General features: G+C 41.9%; 1 protein-coding gene across 7 annotated transcripts in view; it reads right to left on the bottom strand.

The window, feature by feature from the left end:
• The window catches only part of BMPR1B (bone morphogenetic protein receptor type 1B), a 273,903-nt gene extending 252,325 nt beyond the window's left edge, over nt 1–21,578 (bottom strand). For 3 of the 7 annotated variants that reach the window (XM_087736647.1, XM_087736648.1, XM_087736652.1), the window contains exon 1: nt 21,470–21,578. The gene's annotated coding sequence lies outside the window, so the exon portion shown is untranslated. Of the gene's footprint in view, nt 1–10,749; nt 10,909–21,195; nt 21,274–21,469 lie in introns of those variants that run through there. The other 4 variants (XM_087736649.1, XM_087736646.1, XM_087736651.1 and 1 more) reach the window with 2 other exon arrangements.
• Nucleotides 21,579–22,244: the final 666 nt, after the last annotated feature.

Below are 22,244 nucleotides of genomic sequence, written 5' to 3'. Positions count from 1 at the left end.
AGGAAGAAGGGGAGGTAAAGTCACTTAAATAGAAATAACATTTCCATTTGTTACAGAAATAGCAGAACAGCCTCCATCAATTAATTATTTCATTCATTAAACAGAGAGCCCATTTATTTTATTTTTCACTAGTGAATTAAAGAGCTTTCATTTGCAACACCTTTTACAAGATATTCTAATTACACTTAAATGAAATAATTTTAAAACGTATTTTGCAAGACATATTTGGTTTTTATTATTTCTTTCAATTTAGATAATATAATTTCACTCTTGGAGCACTAATGTAACAAACCACAGTAAAATATTTAACCCAGATATATAAACATTTAAAAAAAAAAAAAAAACATCTCATTTGAAAATATATTTTCCCTTTAAGAGTTTTATGGAAGAAACATCACAAAGAAATGATTGTATTTAAACGTGGACACCCCTATTTCAAAAGGGCATGCAACAGCCAGTATTGTAGCACACAACTTCTCTTAGCAAAACAAAACTATGCTTGCATCCTTCAAATTATACACATTCATAGCAATAAAAACCTTTGACTTTATCCTGTCAGCTATGGTGTGTTTTCCTGACATTACAGGAGTGAGATAACTAGAAAAGAAAGTCTTTTAAAGGACGGTAGTACCAGTTTTAACTGCAAAAACCGCTGTTTCTCTTATTACAAATCTAAATCTTGGCCTGCATAGATTAACAAAATGTAAAGGGTTCTCAAGAGCATAAACTGATCCTTGTTTTGCAGTTGAACAAACATTTAGCAGCTCTTTTGGTTCCACAGCTAACCTGTTTTCCTGCTTTAGAAAAAAAGACGGGAATGGGGGAGGTGGCCAAACCTGCACTAATTATCCTCCTTGTCCAGCCATATGTTCTGTCAGAGCCATACTTTTATCCATATCTGAGGACAATAAAGAAAATAAAGTGAGGGGCAGAAATATCCTAAATTTACAGTCACGTACTCAGTTCCTTTGAAACTGGCTCACAGAATTTAAGAATATGTGCGAAAAGGTTGACTACATCAGCGCGCTCAAAAAGTCTCCGACATCATCCTCACCTTCCTGTGCAATAGGCCATCTGCTGGAAAACACCGTGCCCATAGCCAAAAGCTGTGTGTGGGCTGAAAGGCAGTAGGAAAAAAAAAAATGCAGCAAATCCTCAAGATTAATGACTTCACACATGCATCCCTTGTGCTGCGGCCCAGAACTGTTTCCCCACCCCCCCCAAAACCACACAGTACTGCCACCACCATCATACGGTTTCCTTCCTCATTCAGCAAAGATTAGCGCGTAGATCTGTCCATGCCATACGCTTGGCAGTGCCTCACAGTGGGATAAAAATCACCCTAATTACCCTCTCACAGATACAGGCCCTTTCAAGAATACAGCATCTGGTCTGACGCTTCACCTTATAGACTTCAGGGAAAATACAGAAGGGACAACAAGATTCAGAAAAGGTTGTTCTGTGCAGAAAGTTTCTCACAACTCTTGACATTCATTTATTATTCATTCCCCACCACCTCTCTTTATTTGACAATATGGCTACAGACTGCAAGCAGTTTAAGACGGCGTTTAAAGTTACTAGCAACTATTCTGTGATCATTTCCAGTCCCCACAAAAAGAAACACCACTGCTTAGTCCATTCTTGCATCTAGAGAGAACAGGTAACTGGATCAACATCTGTTAGAAAGCAAAAAAATCACCTGTAATTTAGTCTGTGTTTTCTCTGAAAAGGCAGATCATCACCTGGGATAGTTCAAAGGCCTTACAAATCTGAATTAAAACTTGCAGTACACAAGCAAAATAAGAAAGGTAATTATTTCATTTTTAAAGGTGCTGAATACTCACACTGCTCAAAGAAGTTAACAAGCACCAAAGATACACATGCATGCTTTGAAATCAAGCCAACAAACCACCAGACCAGCGATGATCAGCCAGTGGTCACCCAGAAAGGACTATCTGGTTTTGCAGCTGCTCCCTGGGACAGTAATGCCATTTAGAGGAGAGTATGTTTTTTTTTCATACTGGACCGATATGCCAATTTAAGCACGGTTTTACTATTTCAGCCTATACTGGTTTAAGTGAAATAACCTATGCAGATAAAAAAGATCCGTGCTGTTCATTACATGATGTCTACATTATAGCTGTGACATCTACACTTTAAAGTGCAGACTAAATGAAAGGGTCAACACCAGAGCCCGGAATGAAAACAGGAATTGCTGTACAGATCCTTCAAGGATTTTATTATAATCCTTTCCAATGTTCATTATGATCTCTAACCATTAATAGAACATATAGACAGCTGCTGCCTGAAGTAACCTGTCCCTTCTGTCCTCAGCCAATGTGAGAAGCAGAAGTGGTGAAGTCCTGACCTTCCTCTGCAAACTTCCTGCGCTTTCTCTCCCCACGGTTAGGCTGACAGCACTCTCCTTCGGCCATACCTTCAGACAACTCGCAGGATTTGTTTCAGGGTACTAAAGCTGCATTGACTCACTCCACTCCAGCAGGGATCTGAGCACCTAGTACCAGCGTACCTACTGATAACTTGCAACGGTCTGCATGTTACACTGTTACTATCAGTTAGGCTATCCACAAGACCAAAACCAAATGCAGTAACTTTGCAGGACCTCTGTTGGTATCGCTGTGTGTGGATCTTCTCTACCTTACCTCATGGGTACCACCATCCACTCTTTTCAATTAAAAAACCCATGTATTCTTTAAGATATTAGTTGCACACCCAAAAAAAAAAAAAAATCAAAACCTCTCCATTCCTAGCCTTTGACATTTGTCAAGTACCATTTGAGAGTATTGCTTATTCTGCGGTCAGAGGGAAAAGAAACTAATTTCTGAGAAAGATAGCGTCTTCAACTGTTCATTTCTGCGCTAGCCAGCTAAGCCAAGACACACTTCACAGGAGAACTGCCTCACTTTGCTTCAGGACAGTGAGTGAGGTTATCTCACATCACAGCTGGGGAAGAGACAAAACAAGGAAGGTGCCTTTGCACTGATGCAGACCAGGCACATTCCCATCACCTGCTGAGAGTGCTGAGGACCCTGTTTTCCAGCAAGAAGGATAACAAGAGCAGCTAGGCACAGCAGCTCCTAAAATGCTCCAATTCCCAAAGTGACTGCTCATTTAGGTCGTTCATTTTATGGCAAAGCACTTCTAAAAGCTTACCTCAGCCTTCAAATCATTAATTTATCCTTAACAGCACTGCTTTTGGTCAGACTATTTACAGTTTACTTTTCACCTTGAGCCAAGTCCAGTATGACTTGCATAAAAAACATTTCAAAAGGTATTTCAATACATGCAAGACAACTCCTGCCTGTATGCAAAGGCCCCACCAACTTCTAAAAAGCTTTAGCATCAATGATTAAACCTGTAATAATACATCCATTTACAAAAGCAGAGTCACAGAGTTTTAGTTTTTATTAAATTTGCAGTAAGAGAAAAGAAATGCCAAGAATGGTTTATAGAAACAGCTGAAATGCTACTAAGGAAAGAAATTACATTGGGATTAATAATTTCAAATATACGTGCAGCATTTGGGAGCAGAAGGGCAGCATAAAAATAGACCAAACCCTTCTGACAGGCTCTCATTTCTTCACACCATTCCAAGTCACGTTGCCTAAACTGGCAAGGTGAATCAGAAAAATTTAGTTCTGCACCAAGCATGAAATCTACTCTTTTGCAGAAAGCTATCAAAACATTTACGCACAAATTAAGCTCTAAGTTAAGTAAATCTGATGGTATTATGCACACGCACACAAAGTCAAACAACTCAAGATTCAAGTCTTAAAAAATAAGAACAGTTTACAGCCAAGAGCACAAGAAACTATGCTTTGTTTATGTTTTGGGTTTTTTTGTTTTAATTAAAGTGCTAATTCTCAAATAACCAATAACTTCCATGAAACCTTAAAAACAGCAAGTCATAAGAAAATTCCACGAGTTCAAAACACAGCATGTGTGTCGTTCAGATCACATATCAGTTCTTGTCAGAAGAGCAAATTTCACTCAAAATGAGAGTCTTCAAAAATTCCATAATTCAGTTACAGAGAAGCTTGATTACTCCTTGTCAATGGATTTCTGAGTAAAAATTTATAAAGGTTATCTTTATTTTCTTTCATTTTTAATTGGAGTAAACTATTGATTTCTGCAGGTCCTCAATCAGCAGCATCCCTATTACACTGAACAGCCCAACAATGCTGCCTAACCCCCACTGTACACAGTTATTTGGGGGGCGGGCTGGGGGGGTGGGTTCTGATGTGCTTGTGGAAGAAGCACAAGGGAAACAGCCAAGCCTAAACTGTTGTGGTACGCGGTTATTACAGAAAAATTAATTAGCCTCAAGTTAAAACTGTACTCATCCTTCTCTTCAAGTGCGCAAATACGGATCTGCCTGCTGCTTATGTACCACTGGCAAGCATAACTTACATGCCCTGTGTAAATTGAGTTAACCCCTAGATAAACCCCCAGACTTTAGAATTTTAGCATTAATTGGAAATGGATGGTAGAGGAGAACAGTTTTGATCTTCAGCTAGTAAAGCTATTATATCTGTGCCAAGGCAAACTTGAAAAAGGAGATTAATATCTGTGGGAAGAATGTTCTCTGCCATAAGAAGCTCTCTTCATGTGACAGTGATGGGTGTCCTGTGAAAACCACCGAGCTAGGCGGACTGTAGTTTGAACACAGAAATCACGCTGGCAATCTTAAGTCAGAGATTAAGTCAACTCCTTACCATCTCCCAAACAGAAATTATACTAGTATTTTAAACCCTAAACACAACACAGATTCAAAGTTTCACATTCATAGTAGTTGCAAGGTGCTGAACATAGTAGCCCTGGATGCCTGCCTAGGAACGCTTGTGAATAAAGGAAAAAGACAATACACATTAATATTTTTAAAGATGAAAGCACAAAGCAGTCTGAGTAACTGAAGCCTCATTCTGTCCATCAACAGCAGCAGCTTGGGCTTGACTCATCTGTGACCCAGGGTCTGAAAACACTTTACACGAGCTACATGCGTCTGCATCCCACCGGACAGAAACCCAGATACAGAGACGTTAGGGTCCGATCCTATGGCACCTCCTTGAAGTAACAGGAGCCTGCTCAGCTGGAAGGGTTTCTCTGCTTCAATTCTCCAGTAGGACAAGACCCTACAAGGCTTGCCTATGAATAAAAAGTCTATGATGCTTGCACACACTTAATCGTATTTCTGCAGGCTACAAAAGCTATATTCATTTTAACAAACTCTACCGGGTAGTTATGCCTGAAGAGAAATCCCCTGTTAGGAAAAAAACACTGTTCATCCAACTTCAGTAGCAAATGCAAATTGCTAATTAACCTTATCTCCATTACACTGTCCTGACTTTGCAGTACATCTGGCACAGAAGCAAGAATTTGTTTGCCTTGTCCAAATCTTCTCATGTACATACAGAGCCTACAATCAACAGGCTCTGAAGCCAATCTGACCAGCAAAGATTTAGTCCATAAGTATACCTATACCCTCTGCACTGTATTCTATATGCACACTTGTGGATGTCTTTTCATCATCACTTCTAATGGGGAAGAGAGAAATAGGCAGACACAGGGAGAAAATTGTATTTAACTATCTGGTTACAAATAAAGCTGTATTTGTATACTTCAGAGAGAGAAAAACAAACTGGCCAAACCCTGTTCATATACACATTATCAATCCAAGGCAAATAAATCTATTATTTTACCCACCATGGGTTGTTTTGTTTTTTTTTTTCCCCTAAAACAAACATCTGCCCAAAATGTGCTTCAGCATTTCACCTTTTCATAGTCTGTTTTAGATACAACTATTTTTTCCTGGCCAAAATTGGTAAGGATAAAGGAAAGCAAGTTGGACAAAAGGTCAGATTATACTGAAATATTTATCAGAACAGCTATTTCTGCCAAGGAAGATAATCACAAAGGTAAAGTCTTATTTGATCCTTAATCGACCTGTGTGTTTTTAATGGGGGGGGGGGGGGGGGATTAACCTAGAGCTAATTGTGGTCTTGATTCTACAAACCTGCAAGTGCATAATTTTATTCGCATAAGTATTCCTCAGTGAAGTTATGCATGAGCAAATACGTTAGTAGCTTCAGGGAATAAATCTTGTATAACTTAACCTTTTAAAAACTCTTAAGTGGCTGCTTTATAAGCCTTTCTTATATACAACCCATTTTGTATTTTAGGCTTTACATGTGAAGTTTTTCTGAACACCAAACAATATTTGCTTTTGTTTCAGAAAAACAGCAACGGTTATGTTTGTGTTAGGAAATAAGTGGTCATTTTAAACAATGAACATTTTAAATATGTGCCTTTATTCATCCTGGTCTGTGAAACTACAGTCTTTGGCTTAATGACATCAAAGTATAGAGGTTTGTAGCAATATATTTTGACTTTAGCACTGAATTAATTTTCAACATGTAACACAATCGGTTTGAGAGAAGAAACTTACTGACACTTGTGTGCATGCAGGGCGCCGCGTACTACAGTCCACTCACTGCTGGAAAAACTTTCTGGAACGTGTAAGGAGGGAACCTACGCTCACTGATACTCTCCCCGCACCCACATCGCTACCCCAGTCGCTTCATTATATACGGTGGTTTGTGCCCATTTCCTCAAACCGTGCAAACTTTGCGGACCTGTGTCTGCGGTCCTGCAAGCGCCACAGATGACTCCCAATACCAATTATATAGGGCTCAAAATTGTAATCAAGACTTCCAAGACAACGCCCTCCCAGCTGGCTATTGCACCACTAGATGAGGACTTGCTTTACATCCAGACTCAAACAGAAAATAACTCCGTCAGCCTACTTTCCCAAGGAAATGTTTAGACTTGCTTATCTGCAGATAAACACGTCTGCCAGACCCTCTCTAATAAGTTTTGAGCCTATTGGCCAATTATAACCAAATTTGACATAGGTTTGGAGGCCTAAAAGATATTCACTCTGACAAGTGGCAGAAAAACAGGCAGCTGGGCTGAGAATACAGCCCCCATTAGTGACCCTGTGAAGAAAAAGGCTGGAGCAGGGACATATCACTCGGCTAACGGGGACTCCGGCCTTGAGATGCGATGCCTAAGAAAAGAGGTTCCTTTGGGTTTTGCTTCTTATCAAAATCCTGCAACGTATTCTGCGTACAAGAGCAATTAAAACGTTTTGCCTGTATACCAGAGGCAGGCAGCTACATGCATGTCTGCCTGCTGCCTGCGCGAGCACACACACCTGGGTGTGCGTACACAGCATGGCGTGAACTGATCATAAAGAATAATTGATCACATAAGAATTTTTTTAACAGCTTGATGAGGTGTTGACATTTTAAGCAGAGAAAAGTAAACTCAGTAATGTAATGCATGAAAAACCTAGTATAATGTAATCAAACACTACTTTATAAAGTATTTCAGTTACCTCAAAATCATTTCCTTATTACAAAAAAAAAAAAAAATCCAGGCCTTTATGGAAGCTGCGATAGATAAATCTTTCCTCCTTTCATGCACTCAAAAGAACAAGGTTGTAGATGTAAGGCATGATATGATTCGTAGATATCATCAGAATGTTACAATTTGTAGACTTTTTGAAAATGTTATCATATAACCCTTGCTACATTTCTGCTACCTCAATCAGATACAACCAGCAAGAGGAAAGCGCTTATCAGAAGGCAAGCCCAGTCTGAACTGTGCGCTACTGCAGAAACCAGTTTGGCACATGCAACCTTTAGACAAAACTGCAGTGTTTTCTAATCAGTTTCCTCCAAATTTTGCCTATCAGTGGCAACACTTTCAGTTTGTTCGAGACAATTTAAAAGTAGGAGCTCATATCTTCTGAAAAAGGAAGAAAAATCCAAATGGTAATAAGTCTCTAAGATCTATTTTATAGTTTGTTTTACAGGGTACCACCAATAGATCTAACTAATTTGTTTCTGTTCAATTTTTGCAGTATTTACAGCATAATGATCTAGATCATTTTGGCATGTACGAGTCAAATACTGATACATCTATAAATCCTCACCAACTTCTTAAGTAGAGTAACGACAACCAAGATAACCATGTACTTTATATGCTATTCTATCCTTGCAGCTACCCTACAGTCAGTAGAAAATACCTGTCCCAAGTTCGAGACAGACTTTTCTGGTTTATCCCGTACTCTATCCGAAGGCTGTGAATGACTTTGCAACTGTTGTTAGCAGCAGCATTTAGGCTGGACCCAGAGACACCCCTTCACTCCCCCAAGCACGCTGCATCAGGTATTGCATTCATAAGACAAAGCAAAGCAGTCCCTTCCCCACAGGATTTACAGTCTAGGTAAGTGCTTTGTAGTCAACAGCAAGCGATCAGTGGTTAAGAACAGAGCAGCTCATAAACATTCATGTAAAAAAAAAAAAAAAAGGTTAATCTTATTTCTTGGGAGTAGTAACACATCATTTCCCACCTGAGCATCAGACTTCCTCCTCTCATTGTTTCCTTGCACCTGGCAACAGATATTATGTATTACGCACCGAAGCTCTTGTTTTCTAGGAAACAATACACAGAGAAGAATGACAGAAACAGGCAAGAAAGACGAGACTCTGGGAACAGCCTCTGTGAATCTGTCAGTTTACATCATTACCAACCAAAGCTCTTTTAAAGAGAGTTTCAAGACCTGAGGGCTTGATTCTGCAAAGCACCGAGTGCTCTGGCCTCACTGCAGCAAAGACCCCAGCACATGCATCACTTTAATTACACAAGTACACCAATTAAAATGGACCCGCTCATATCCTTAAAATCAAGCACGTACTCAAGCGCTAACTTGAAACCAGAGCATTCAGTATACTGACCCACAGGAAGGACTGCCAGGTCAGGGATACACACGCACGCACGCATATATATGTATGTATATATATATGTATATATAGATGGGTACAGATACAACTACTCCAAAGGCCTGAGGTTTTTTTTTTTTCCCCCCTGACTGCACAAGTGTCAATCAAGAGCAGCTCAGCTGAAGCCAAGCAGGGTAGTAGGTTGTGGGAAGAGAGTCAAGGCCCTTAGGTTATATTTACTGTGATGGATTCCGTATTTTGAAATAACTACAAAACTGTTTCATAACAATGCAAAATTTCAACACATAAATCAGAGAATCTACTTACAAGTAGATTATGAATTCATCGTATTACTCTAAGAGTAAAATGCCGCTTTGGTCTTTTGGTTACTTTTAAAAACCTCAAAGAAATTCACTCCCTGGGTATGCAGCCTTTGCCAGGAAAAGAGAGCAGGAGTAAATGGTGCCGTAAGCTTCTCGCTAGTCGTCAGACAGAAGTAATTTTGTCCTCTGTAGGCAATCACATGGTAACCACTCTGTCAAATTAATGTACACTGCCTCTATGAGTTATTCCCAGAGACTGTAGCTTTTACCATCCTAACTTTAACATGTCTGTTCAAAATGATCCATTCTCAGAAAATAACGATGGCTGTACTCGTTTCCCTTCTCTTAATGTAAACTTTAAATGAAGCAGAAGAGAACTTTTCAGCTTGAAAAGGAGATGATAGAAGAAACACTGGAAGTTTATAAAAGCATGAATGGGACAGAAAGGTAATAGGGACCAATTCTGCACTATCTCTATGCAAGACATATGTGCTACCAAACAAAGGTCCAAAATAAAAGGGTGTGGTGTTTGACATAGTATAAAGCTAAGCTATGAAATTCCTTGCCACAGCACATTGCAGATGCTAAAAGTTTACACAGGGTCAAGGGGCAATCAGACCAGTTCAAGGAAGGGAAAAATCAGTGACCGCTATAAAGACACCAGCTCTCCCTCAGGAAGCATCCAAGCTGCAAATGATTGCATGCTGAGAGCGCCTTCTGGGGAATTATCCTTACACGCCTGCCTTAATTTTACCCCTCCAGCACTACTTTTTGCACTGTCAGACCCAGAACACTAGACAGACCTCTGGTTTTACCTGCAAGAGCCTCTGAAACAGTGATTTTTCTGTAATTTACATTCATCACATTCTTAAATCAAGTAGCCAAATGCTATGTTTCTGAACAGTGTCACCAAAAAAATCAAGTGCTATGATCTGACTGGTAAATCAGAGTTCACGTCAGCCCATCACAAGCGACAAAGCCCATCAGTTAACAGTACCCCACCACTCTGCGAGAGATTACAGCTTCCCAAAAAGTCCTCCATCACCTTCAGTTACAAAACAAGACGTACCCTGACAAACTGGCATTTTGATTTAAAAGAGCGTTTCGGGAGCACTGAAGATTAATCGCCAGCTTCTGGCACGCACGTAACGAGATCGTACCAACGCGCAGCGTGTGACCGAAGAGAGAAGGTCCAACAGCTTCCTACCAGCCTCCCAGCTGGGGCAAGTAACATACTCCGCCGCAGCTTCTTGCGCTGCGGTAAGTTCAGAACAGCCTAAGGCAACCGCGCGATGCCACGCGTGGGACGGGCCGGGGAGCCAGCCCGCTGCGGAGCGCCGAGCGCCCCGGCCGGGGTTAGCAGAGCCCCAGGTTTGGGCTGGGAGGCGCCTGGAGCGCTCCCCTGGCTTAGGGGGGCACGAAGCCGGGGCCACCCGAGGCTGCCGCGGGGCACGGCCGCGGTGCGGGGCGCTCGCAGGCCGCTGCCGCCGGTCGGGCACGGCAACTCCCCGGGACCCCCCCTCCGCCCCGGGGCAGCTCCGGCGCCCCCCGCAGCTCCAGCCGGGCAGGTGCCCGGCCGCCAGCCGCCGCCTCCCCGCTCCCTGCCCCGGCGTCCTTACCGGCTGCGGAGGCTGGCGGGCTCCGCGGGGCTGCCCTCTCCCCGGGCCGCCGCTGCCGCCGCGCTCGCACCCCGCCTGCCGCCCGCGCTCACCCCCTTCCCGGCCGGCTCGCAGCCTGCGTTCTTGGGCTTGGGGTGGCTTGGGGTTTTTTTCCTCCTCCTCTCGCCCTCTCCAGCTCCCACTAGTGATCGCACACCCGGCCCGCCAGCGGAGGATTAACCGCCGCCGCCTCCTCCTCCCGCCCCCCCGCGGGCGGCCGGCGCGGAGCTGCCGCCCCGCCGCCTCCCCGGCCCCCGCCGCCACCCTCGGGGACCCTCGGTCACCCACCCCCAGGGACGGGGCTTAACGGGCCGGTTACTCACATCCATTAATCACCGGCCACCGCATCCTCCCACACACCCGGCCGAGTCCCCCCGCGCTTGGCTGGAGAGACGGGGAGATCTAAGAGAACCGAGGCAATTTACTGCCGGGATTAAATTAACAACTGAGATAAAATGGACAGCGTGGGAACGGCCACTTGAAAAATGAATCACCGATACATCATATAGCATTTATAGCGTCAGCAATAATTTATCACAAAGCGTAGGCTGCGCCACGGCCCCAGCATCGATACTTCTGCTGTAACTTGTACTACGTCTCACAAGCAGTCCAGCACTGTCCCGTGCTAACTTACAGGCACAATAGGAAATTCAGCCCAGGGTTTTCAATCTCGGCGTTCTTTTATTACTGCTTCCCTCTTTTCCATAATTGATTAAAGAAAATGACTGATCAGCCATTCAGGTTATCATATTAGAAGTCTGTGACCACAATTTAGTCCATTGTAACACGTTAAAATTTGTGACTACTAAGAAAAAGGTGAATTTAAAATGGGAATACTTGAGGTATGACTACATTAGCATTTTAGTGTGCACCAGGAGTGCACTTTGAAGCAGTTGTGGAGCAGCCTCAGAGCACAGACCACAAGCAGTAAGCCAGAAAACGCGTCCCAGGAGTGCACCTAACAGCCTTTGGGGCCAACAGGCATCCCGTGCACAAGGGGAGGCTGCAGCCAGTTTGGACACATTGGCCTGAGCACCAGGTCCTCAGCACTAGCTGTTTCAGATGGCAAATCTACTGAGCCACACTCACTGGTGGTGCAGAAACAGATTACCCAAACTTCATAGAGTTTCAATTTCTCACACTCAAGAGGAGTCAATACTCTCCCTCGCTTCCCGAGGAGGTTGATAGGTTAGTGTTACAACCACATACACAGAAGCTAGTCTATCCCCCTTTGACTCGGAACATTTGATTTGCAGAAGATTGTGTCAATATTTTGGGGCAGCTACACGGAGCAGAGCACAAACTAGCTCCAAAGGAGGAGAAAGTTTCTTCCACTGCATCTCTCTCTGTTCTTATGCCAAAACCTCTACTCTCTCCTCCACTGTAAGCTTTTTTATTTTTTTTTACTTTACACATGCCTCAGTCAATACGAAAGGCAAAAGTGGAGAAAGACTTATTACTAGCTGAGGCAAATTTGGAAATGGGGAAAAAAACTAGAAGAAATCTTGTTCCAGCAAGATTTCTGGACTGCTATTCTATGAAATCTGAGTATGCAAGTTGTCCTTGTGCACTTCATGCTCCAGAGTGGTTTTGGCCTGTATCCTAGCCACAGCTCATTGTAACACAGGTATATTGTCTATTGTGAGCCTAAGGTTTCCCTCTCAGCAGAGATACTTCACTTTTTAATTGGTTTCCCTCTTTTGTTTGCCTCCTGCAGACAAACAAGAGAAGACTGAGACAAGTAGAAGTACTGGCTCTTCTAGAAAACAGCTGCGTAACCACCCCACGCCGTACTGGCAAGAGAAACCTAGAAAACACAGAACTCAAAGGGGGGGAGGGGGAACCCCCTCAGGAAGTAATAAAGAGAGGGATGAAAGGGAAGAGAAGACATAAAAATAAATAGAAAGGGAACAAAAGGAAGGTGTAACAAAATTTAAAAGTGCCATAAAATGAAACAGTTGGCAATGAGAAAAGAGGCGTTATGAACACCTTTGCCTCACACTGCAAAACTGCGAGATTGAAAAGCGTGGTCACCTTTGAAGCACAAAAATAAATATCTATCAAGTATGTAAGAATCAAGGATTTGTGCTATAGTGCTCCAATCCCAGCATGGAGCAGCCCAAAAGGAACGAGTTGCTTACCAATTTCCTTGAAAATATACAGCAAATCTTCAAAAGCGCATGCCCTTCCAAGCTGTGATGAATCAGCAGCCACAGAAACTATGCGGTCCTAGGCTGAGCTCTGATGACAGCACAACAGTTTCCCCTTCTTTCCACAACCTCCAGCTAATCTTTTCTAGATGGATCACTTCAGCCACCATTCTTTAACTCCTAATTATATCAGACCTGATTATAACACTTGAATGAAAACACTCAAAATATTGAGTTCCCAGTGATCATACTGAAAAGGAGATGTAGTATTTCTGAACAGGACACTATTTGAGGTTGTTGGGTAATTGTCTAAATCTTCTATCACTGCTAAGGTAAACAGATGAAACCACAAAAATGTTCAAGCCTCCCGGCAAAGTCCGCAGCGTGCATTCACCTTCCTGACCTCAACGTGTTGAGCGCCGCGCTACTCCTCCACAATTCCTTCAGATGCTGTGTGTTGTCAGTGGAGGAGAATCCCCCCCTAAACACATGCAAATAAACCATCCGGTGGAAAAACAAATATTGTGTGATCTCTTCACCTTTCATCTATGTTTAGAAAAGACAACATAATCCTTTCTATTCTAGAAGCAAACGCTCTCTTTCCAAAACAGTAGTATTCTCTTTCCGTCTGGTGAAGAGCTCCATGGCTCTGCACTTTATGCATTGCTTTTCCTCAGTAAACAACTTCACCAAGTCTATTTGTCATTCGGTGGCCCTATGTATTTCACAATGGAAAAACAAACACATACAACCAATTTATTCCTTTTCCTAACTGCTGATCAGAAATTCTGATTTTCCTACTGTACCAAAGTTGCAGGTTTCAGAAATGCAGCAAGAAATGGTATTATCACACCAGATTAAATAGCGTTTGTTCTTTACAGTACAGGCAGGATGATACAATATTTCATGGCTTTCTTACAGTTCTGTAACCCGATTACATCTCATCTTCAAAACTCAATACCAAACTTCATTTGTCTTTGTTTACTCACGGATTATAGCTGATGGTTCTCTGCCGTCTGTTTGCTGGAGTAGTGGCTGCAGACAGTGCTGTGATTTTCAAAACAGCCCTTAAACCGTGATAAACAAAATATCAAAAAGCTCCATCAGTCAGCTAGAAAATGACTTAGGAAAGAGATAACAGCCGCACACACTTTGTCAAAAATGCTTTTGTTTATCAGGTATATTGATCACCTACCAGGTGTTTCTTGTAGTATGCTTATAGAAAAAAACAAACAAGTAAAACGCATTTTAATGGCCAATAGTTGATCCAAATGTTATCTGCAGGCTCAAGTTATGCTTATTTATATGCAGCACAGTCTTATTTTGTATTTGCTGTGCAAACTCTAGAAGCTTAGGATCAAACATACTTCTTGTTACCTCAGTCTGCCATAGGATGCCTATGTACATATACGTGTTTGAGTGTATATTACAATGGGAGACAAACACTGACAGCCCATCTCGATAAAAGGAGAGGAACAAGAAGAAAGGGTACATGCTTCCCATGTGAAATGGTAATTGCAAGAGGGACAGAGAATTGGAAAGAACATAAAAGGCACTATTTTTGAACAAAATTATTTAAGACAGCCGTTCCCAAACTGAGATCCAGGGACTAACTCCCTTCTGGGGAGAGCAGCTGGCTGGCTGCCTGCCTCAGCATCTTTCACCAGCGAGAGGAGCCAGCAGTCAGCCACAAGGTCCTCCACAAGTTTCAGTGCGAGTCCTCTACTTATGAATTTCTGGCATTTGCAATCCTTATTGATTTAAGTAGGGCTTGAAAGCCATCAGAACTGGACGCTAGACATCTTTACTAAATAAGAAAGTTTACAGTGCAGAAGTCTTTAGAGGAAATTTAAAAGAATAAAAACAAATTGTTGTCTCTAGGACAATAGTAGCGGGGAAGAATGCCCTCTGATTAAAAATAAATCTGTTGCCTGTAAAGTTTTTAACTTCAGTTAAATTGCTCAGTCTTAAACTGCAGACAAAGTATCCTGGATTTTGGGTACATCCCAAAGCACCCACGTACACGTACCACCTTGCTGATAGCAGCAGTGCACCCGAGTCCAGTGAATGGACTCACACAAACAGCTCTTCACTTGCCGAAGGACTCCACAGGCTGGGACTTCAAGCTCCACTTTTTCGTGGATTTTGTTATGGTTTTTCCAACCTTCGGCAGTATTTTATAGCTTCTGCCCTCTGAACCACTAACTATTTTTACAATATGGATTAATCCCTCTTCCAGTTTAAAGAAACAGCTGAGATAGCAAACTTTAACAATTTCATATTCTGAACTCTAATTAGTTTAATGTAATGTTATTTGTTCAGGAGTGCTGGTCCTTTAGTCAAGTTTCAGTATAATCCCAACATAATCCCTGATTTTTTTTTCCCTTTTATATCTCATACTTTTCTGAAACATTTTAAAGTGTTTTGATCTACTAAACACTTACTGTGTGCCTTGTTTTGCGCTACAGTATTTTCTTTGATCACTTCTTTGAAACTTAATCCAACAGGTGTTATTTTAATTAAAAACAAGTCTGTCATCATTCTTTTAAAATATTAATTTCATTTCACAACTATGGAGTATACTTCATGCATTTTCTTCCTCTTGCAACTCCTTAATTTAGGACTCGCATAATAAGTATGACTTTTATATTTACTGCTTGTTATTTCTATATAGGGTGTATATACAGAAATAGTCTTATTCTTCCTATGCTGTAATGTTATTCGATATTAGTGGAATTTCCTCTTGGATTTAAACCCCCTTGAAAAGGGATGGGCTTTCTGGAGAGCATAAACTGACAGGTTTAATGCAATAACAACAGCAGTTCTCCCTGAACACAGCTGTGTTCTCTCAGGGGATGAAATTCAACCTGCTGCAGAATGACAGCAAAAGATCTAGGTGCTCCTCAACACATCAAACCAAGGATAGGGGCTCGATCTTGAAGCAGCAACAGGAAGTTCTTGGAACAAAACTGTTTAAGCCATTTTACTTTTATCCAGGGGACTATACGACTACCACCTGGAGAGGAAAAACTGGTAGAAGCGCTGACAAAGGCAGCAGAGCCTGCATAGAAAAAGGTACATTTCTTCATTGAGATCTTCCTTTGGACATGTTTTGCCTTTTCTAAGTGTGACAGGCTTGATCTGGAAAATGGGAGTAAGAAAAGGGCTAATTTCTACACCAGTGACCCACCCACCACAAAGAAGTCCCATGCTGAGAGGCTGTTACATTCTCCCAGGGGAAAGGAACAGGGTCTTGCTTTGTTTTAAATTAGGCGTCCTTTTATTTGTGGGTACCCATTTCGCCAACCACAGGCCCAGCCATACAGCGCATTTCTTCTATACCCAAAGTGGAATATGTAAAAACACAAAAGACATTCATTACCTCATGAAAGGATCCTTTCATTTGCTCATCATATGGTGTGGAAAGCAAAGAGAAACAAGCCGTGGAAAACAAAAGAAAGCTGACATGTAGAACATTGCATGTCAGGGATGAAACACCACTAAGAGCCAGGGAATTGTCGTCACACTGGAGTTACATCAGACTATAACCATCTCCAGCACTATTTCACTAGCTCTCCCCATACACATCACTGTTGCATGGTGATCTGTCAGTCAAACAACTCTAAAAACAACAGCCAAATACCCTTGCATTTACAGCACTCCTTCCTTCCTTCCTTGTTGTGCTATGCGTTCAAGATCTGCCATGTCACATAATCCATTGGATTGCTTCTCTCTTTTGCATGCAGAAATGCTTTCCAGCGGTTTAGTATCCTGGCTTTCTCCTGATGAGGCTCCAAGGAGTCAGCCTTTTGATGAGTTAATGACAGAGCACTGCATCAGGTGAAACCCAATGGATACAATGTCCAGAAAATAAGAAAGGTTCTTTGTCTTAAGATCATTATAAAAATTCGAAATTTCTTGGCAAGACGACATTTAAAACAGCTTATGTATCCAGGAATCGCCTACCACATCCCCCATCCCCCCTCGACTCTGCCATGCTTCCACACTACTCAGATTTAAAATATTCATCATTGTATATTCCCCCTACAGATGCTGGCTATGGAATTAGCTGTGTATTGAAGCTTTGGGAAAGATAGTCACTTGGGCCAAATCCTGCAATTACAGTTTCTCTTCTAAAATAAAGAGAAATATTGCAATAAAAGAACTTAAATCTTCATAATACTATTAGGAGGAAAGAGAAAACTTTAAAACCAATTTTCAGTCATAAAAAATCGTAACCAAACAACCCAGAGGTAAATACTATTAAAGAAACAAACAAAAAAATAATCACTGCTTACTGTAATCGGATATTGGAAATTACATGTAAGAGATACAAACAAAATCATTTGAGAAAGGACCCTTTGCTCTCCAACTGAAGCCCTCAACCAGAGGCTGGAGAGCCCGTCTTTCCTTCCCTGGCCCAGTCAATCCAGCTGCTCCATACACAGCAACAGAACAATTTCAAGAGGAGCCAGGGAAAGTTTCCTTATCCTAAACCAGACTTCTCACGAGAGAGATCCTGAGCTTCCCACTAGTGCCTTTTATCCCCCCAAGCACTCTCCCGAAACATACTGCAGCTCAGACACAGAGATACCCACAGCATTATGTCCTTTATTAAGGCTACTGGAGATGGGACCACACATCCCAGTCGTTTTGTTAAGACACTGCTTGGGTTTAGGGGGTTTTACTGACAGACATAAGTGAGGAAGCTGAAATTGCTTGCATTTACCAAAAGCCATGCTGAGAAATTTCTTCAAATCCAGGACCATAGAGCAATTGGATACCACAAGCTACGTTATAGTTGTTGGTATAGATAAGAATTAGGAGTAGAACAAGTGACATTATCTAAAGTCTCTAAGAAGCAAGAGGATACTACACGGAAACTAGATTACAGTTATTTTCCTGCTGTGTTCTGAGGTCCAGGCCAAAAAAAAAGCAGCACATTTGTCTGGTGGAAAATAAAGTGGGATTTTTTAAATTCCCAGTGTAGTGCTTAGCTATAAAGCCACTTATAAATAGATGGCTCTAATTTCATAATAAGAATATGGTGAAACTGAAAATGGTCTCCTCACACTGCCAAGATGTCAAGAGTAAAACTCCCCCAGAGCCCCAAACATGTCTTAGCAGATAAAAGTTGCAGATCGGCATACACTTGCTGCACATACATGTTGGCAGTCCCTATTAATAAAAGCTTGCACTAATCTGTTTTTCAGTAGATCAGCAGGGCACAGGCATCTCTAAAACCATGCATGGAGGACACAGCTAATTGTATCATTGCATATCGTGATGCTGTGCTGGAAGCAGAGCAGAGCAAGAGGGGAAGAGCTGCCACTCTAGGAACTATTTTTTCCAGCAACAAATTGTTTCCTTGCATGCTCTTAGGTCTAGCTGCCTTCATTCTCCACTCTCCTTTGTTCTGACCAACCTGTTTCACCTTGAGCAGCTTTCTCCAGGCCCTAACAACCATTTACTCTTGTGCAGTAAACGAGGGTCTAGTGCCTTCCCCATGGGTTTTGGGTAAAAGACGATATATCAGGGAAACATATTTCTCTCTTCCCCTGCTAACAACATGGTGGCATTGCCCAAATCTGATGTTTATTCTATTTTGTTTAAGCAAATTAAAAGTTTATGAAGGCTTAGTTATCAACGCTGATAAACACACACAAGCTACCTGTAAGCGTTTAAGTGGGAATCTGCATTCACAGGAGCATAATACAGAGAAGAAACTGCTGCTAGTGAAATACAGCCATTCCTGCATTAGAATTATAGAAATCCCCTTTAAACCTTTTCCTATTACTGTTATTATAACAACAATAAAAAGCATCAGCACGTAAGGCACCATCCATCACAAAGATAAACTATACGAGATCTCTATATTTTAATTCCAGTTCCCAAGGTGAAAAAGCAATTATCCTGTGGAGCATCAGCACCTGCCAGTTCTGGAAAGTGTTTTACAGTACAGAAATGCACCTTGCAGATCCCTTCCTGCTCGTTTTTGGCCCACAAGCAGTCATGCTGGAGTGGCCCTGGTGTGGTTTAGGTAACTGACGGGAGGCTGAGGGCAGTGTCTGAGCCCCACCGAAACCCTGTTTGGGGGATTCAGGCAAAAGGGAAACAGTGCAAAGGGCTGGCATGAGTATGCCTCAGTGGACACATTTATACTGAGTGCAGAAATCACTGATCACAAGAGGCAAAGCTCAGCAGATGTAAATACGGAAAACAAAAAAGATGGCCCTGTTGACTTAGTCATGTCCTTCACCGACTCCTACAGACTTTCATTTTACTGCTGAAAACGGATATACTTGGGGGACAAAAGTAAGATTTAGGAAGGTGCACTGGAGAAGAAAATTGTTTTCTTCCACCCTGCAGCCACATTATCCAGTTTTCTTTTATACCAAAAACCCATACCTTTTTTTCCACAGATCTTTCTATTTGTTCAGTGTTAACCCTTCCGAGTTTTAGAGAATGCAGATACATGTGGTTGTAAATCTAGAGATAGCACACACACAGTATGAATTCACTTTATTTTTTAGAACAAGGGAGAGAAAACCCAAACCATTGCTTGAAAGGAAAAAAAAAAAAAATCCGCAACCAAAACAGTCATCTGAATGGAAGTTGAAGAACTCTCCTATTATTAAAGCACCAGCATTCCTCCCATACTTATAACTATCATGACTTAGGAACACTACTAATCCTTTGAGATGCCATTGAAAGGTAGCAGCACATTACAGAGAAAGCATTTAAAAATATGGCCTTATTTATCCAAAGTGGCTTTGGCTTTTTTCTCTCCAGACCGGGGAAAGCTACAAGCATTTTGCAATTTAAAATTATTTTTGTGAACAGCGTTAAAGAAAGAAAAAGGTAAATTAATCCATTAATTTCTCAGCCATAAAATTGCAAGTGGTTGCTATTGCATCTCAGCTCCCCTCTGGATGCAGTCAGCAATGGGTAAATGCTGGACCCCTGTAACTCCTTGATTACAGCCCCTTACATTCTTTCTGGGTGAGGCGCCACGCCATTGGAGTAGATAGGTTTTTTTCCTCTGTCTTTGCAATTGTTGTTTTCTGAACACAGGTTTTCATTGTGCATTTGACTTTAGACATATTATTTAACCAAGGGTTTATCAAACACCTGGAAAATCACTCTACTTTTAGAATTTTATGATGGAAAAGCAATTACCCTTTAAGCCATGTTTCAAAGTCACTTCCCAAGAATCCCTTGGAAGCAAACCTTGGCTTTCTCTCCTGCTTAACACCCAATGTCACCCAGCAAGCATGTAAACTACTGCTGATTCTATTCTTTTAAGATCTAGTAACAAAATATAGATAATGATATTCTTTTGCAATCCACGGCTATTAGTAACTGAAACCATTAAATACACCAGGATGGGATTAGTTTCAAATATTTCTATTCCTTACCACTGTTTAGATTTGTAGAACTATTAGAGCCAAGTATGTCTTAAGCTTTTTCCATACACCAAAAGCAAAGAGCAAATATGAATCAAAGGCCTTTAGATTCCAGGTGAAAGAAAATGTAAAGTAAAAAGTCTATGTAAGAAAAAACAACGATGTGGCAAGGAAATAAAAAAAAAAAAAATCCACCATGCAAGAAACAAGCCAACAGTACATGTCTAACAGTCTGTACTCATCTGAATACAGAAAGATCACCGGCTGTTAGGATTTTAAAGGTGCCTTGAGCAGTAAGTAAAGATGCAAGAGTTGCATAGAAGATTGCACAGGGGGATGGTCTGGTGAAGTTAACTTCATTTTACTCAGGGAAGCAGCATACAAAGACTGTATGCCTAGAATGCAAAACACTGTCTTTGAGGTATTTTGAAACAGGGATCAAAGTTCAGTTTGACCAAAAAGACAGGACCAGTCAGTCAAATCCCATTCCAGATTTGTATCCTGACTTCCCAACGTAGAAATTTTGAGGTCTAACTAGGTTATGCTAACTCATTACACCATCATATTTCTGACAAGATGTTAGTCAGCATTTACCCATTCAGCTGATCTCAGCACAGTCAAAAGCCTACTCACTCCCCCACTCTGTGACCAAGGCTGGAGGTGGCGAGTTCCCAGCTAGCCCTTCCCTCCCTCCTCTTCCACCCCAAATTAACAATTACCGACACTGGCAATCAAAAGCAAAGGGACTACACTTCAGAATTATCTTTTAAAATTTTCACATACCATACACCAACATATGAGACAAAAACAACTTTTATAGAAACTCATTAATGTAAAATTGTCCACATTACCCACAGAAAGCTCAGATGAAGGGACAGTAGGCTGGGCCATGTCCACACATATGCTCACCAGGTGGGCAAACAGCCTCTCTACGGCACAAATTGCTTTTAGTTATTCTTCAGTTATGCTCTATCTCATCCTCAACCCACCACAATGAACGATGCTGAGCTGCAAGGCTATAGCATCAGGGAACAGCAAGAGGGGCTGCTCAGTGCAGGCGGGGGCGAGTGCAACCCCAGCACCAGCCATGCCCTCACCCACCAGGACCCCATACCCCCACGGTACCTGAACACAATGGGCAGAGCCAGGTCCTTCGATGGCCCTGGCAAGGGGTGAGCCAGGTCTGGGGGGTCTTGCAGCAGGAGACAGGCCTGAAGATAAGTGTTGGAAAAAGGCATGCTCAGAGGAAAGAAGTTGTTCAGACCTGACCTTAAATGGAGCCCTGGTCACCTGGGTAGGATGTGTGGGTGGGGTTCCAGGTGGGGCCTCTCTGGGCAATTAAGGCTCATTAGCATGCTCAGGCCTCAACAGAAAGCAGTCAGATTGGTAATACGTGGGAAGCTCACAAGATTACTGCAAGACTGGAGCTCATTCCCCAATTTATTACTTTGCACATGAAAACTATATGCCATAAATGCAAACAACAACAGCTGAGACTCTCTCAAGGTCTCAGGGACAAGCTATCTCCTTTAATTTGCCCTGGCTGGGGAAAACTGAGGACACAGTCCACAGGCAGCTTCTCTGACTATTACTGGAGCATAAGCAAGTTAATACAAGACACTGCTGACTTTCTCTCTTTTTCTTTTCAAGAAAATGTATTCTATTAAAGTGTTCTGAAAGTCACTGAATTTAAAAGCAACAGACACTTTATGCTAGAGCAGCGAAGGGAACAGACTGTGCTGGGTAGGCTGGCATAAATACGCTTGGGTATCTCACAAAAGACACAAGACAAATTCCAAATAGTGCTAAATAGTTATAGCAGGTGCAAAATTCATGGCCAGTTCTGTGGTTTATCAAATCTCCTTTGCAGGGAATGAAAAATAAAATGAAACTAAAAGCT

Source organism: Nipponia nippon, unplaced genomic scaffold (genome assembly GCF_047370975.1).
Source record: "Nipponia nippon isolate SJK-2023a ecotype South Korea unplaced genomic scaffold, ASM4737097v1 scaffold_6, whole genome shotgun sequence".
In the NCBI taxonomy this organism is placed as follows: domain Eukaryota; kingdom Metazoa; phylum Chordata; class Aves; order Pelecaniformes; family Threskiornithidae; genus Nipponia; species Nipponia nippon.
Note: the sequence above shows the minus strand (reverse complement) of the source record. Positions and strands in the feature narration are given on the sequence as shown.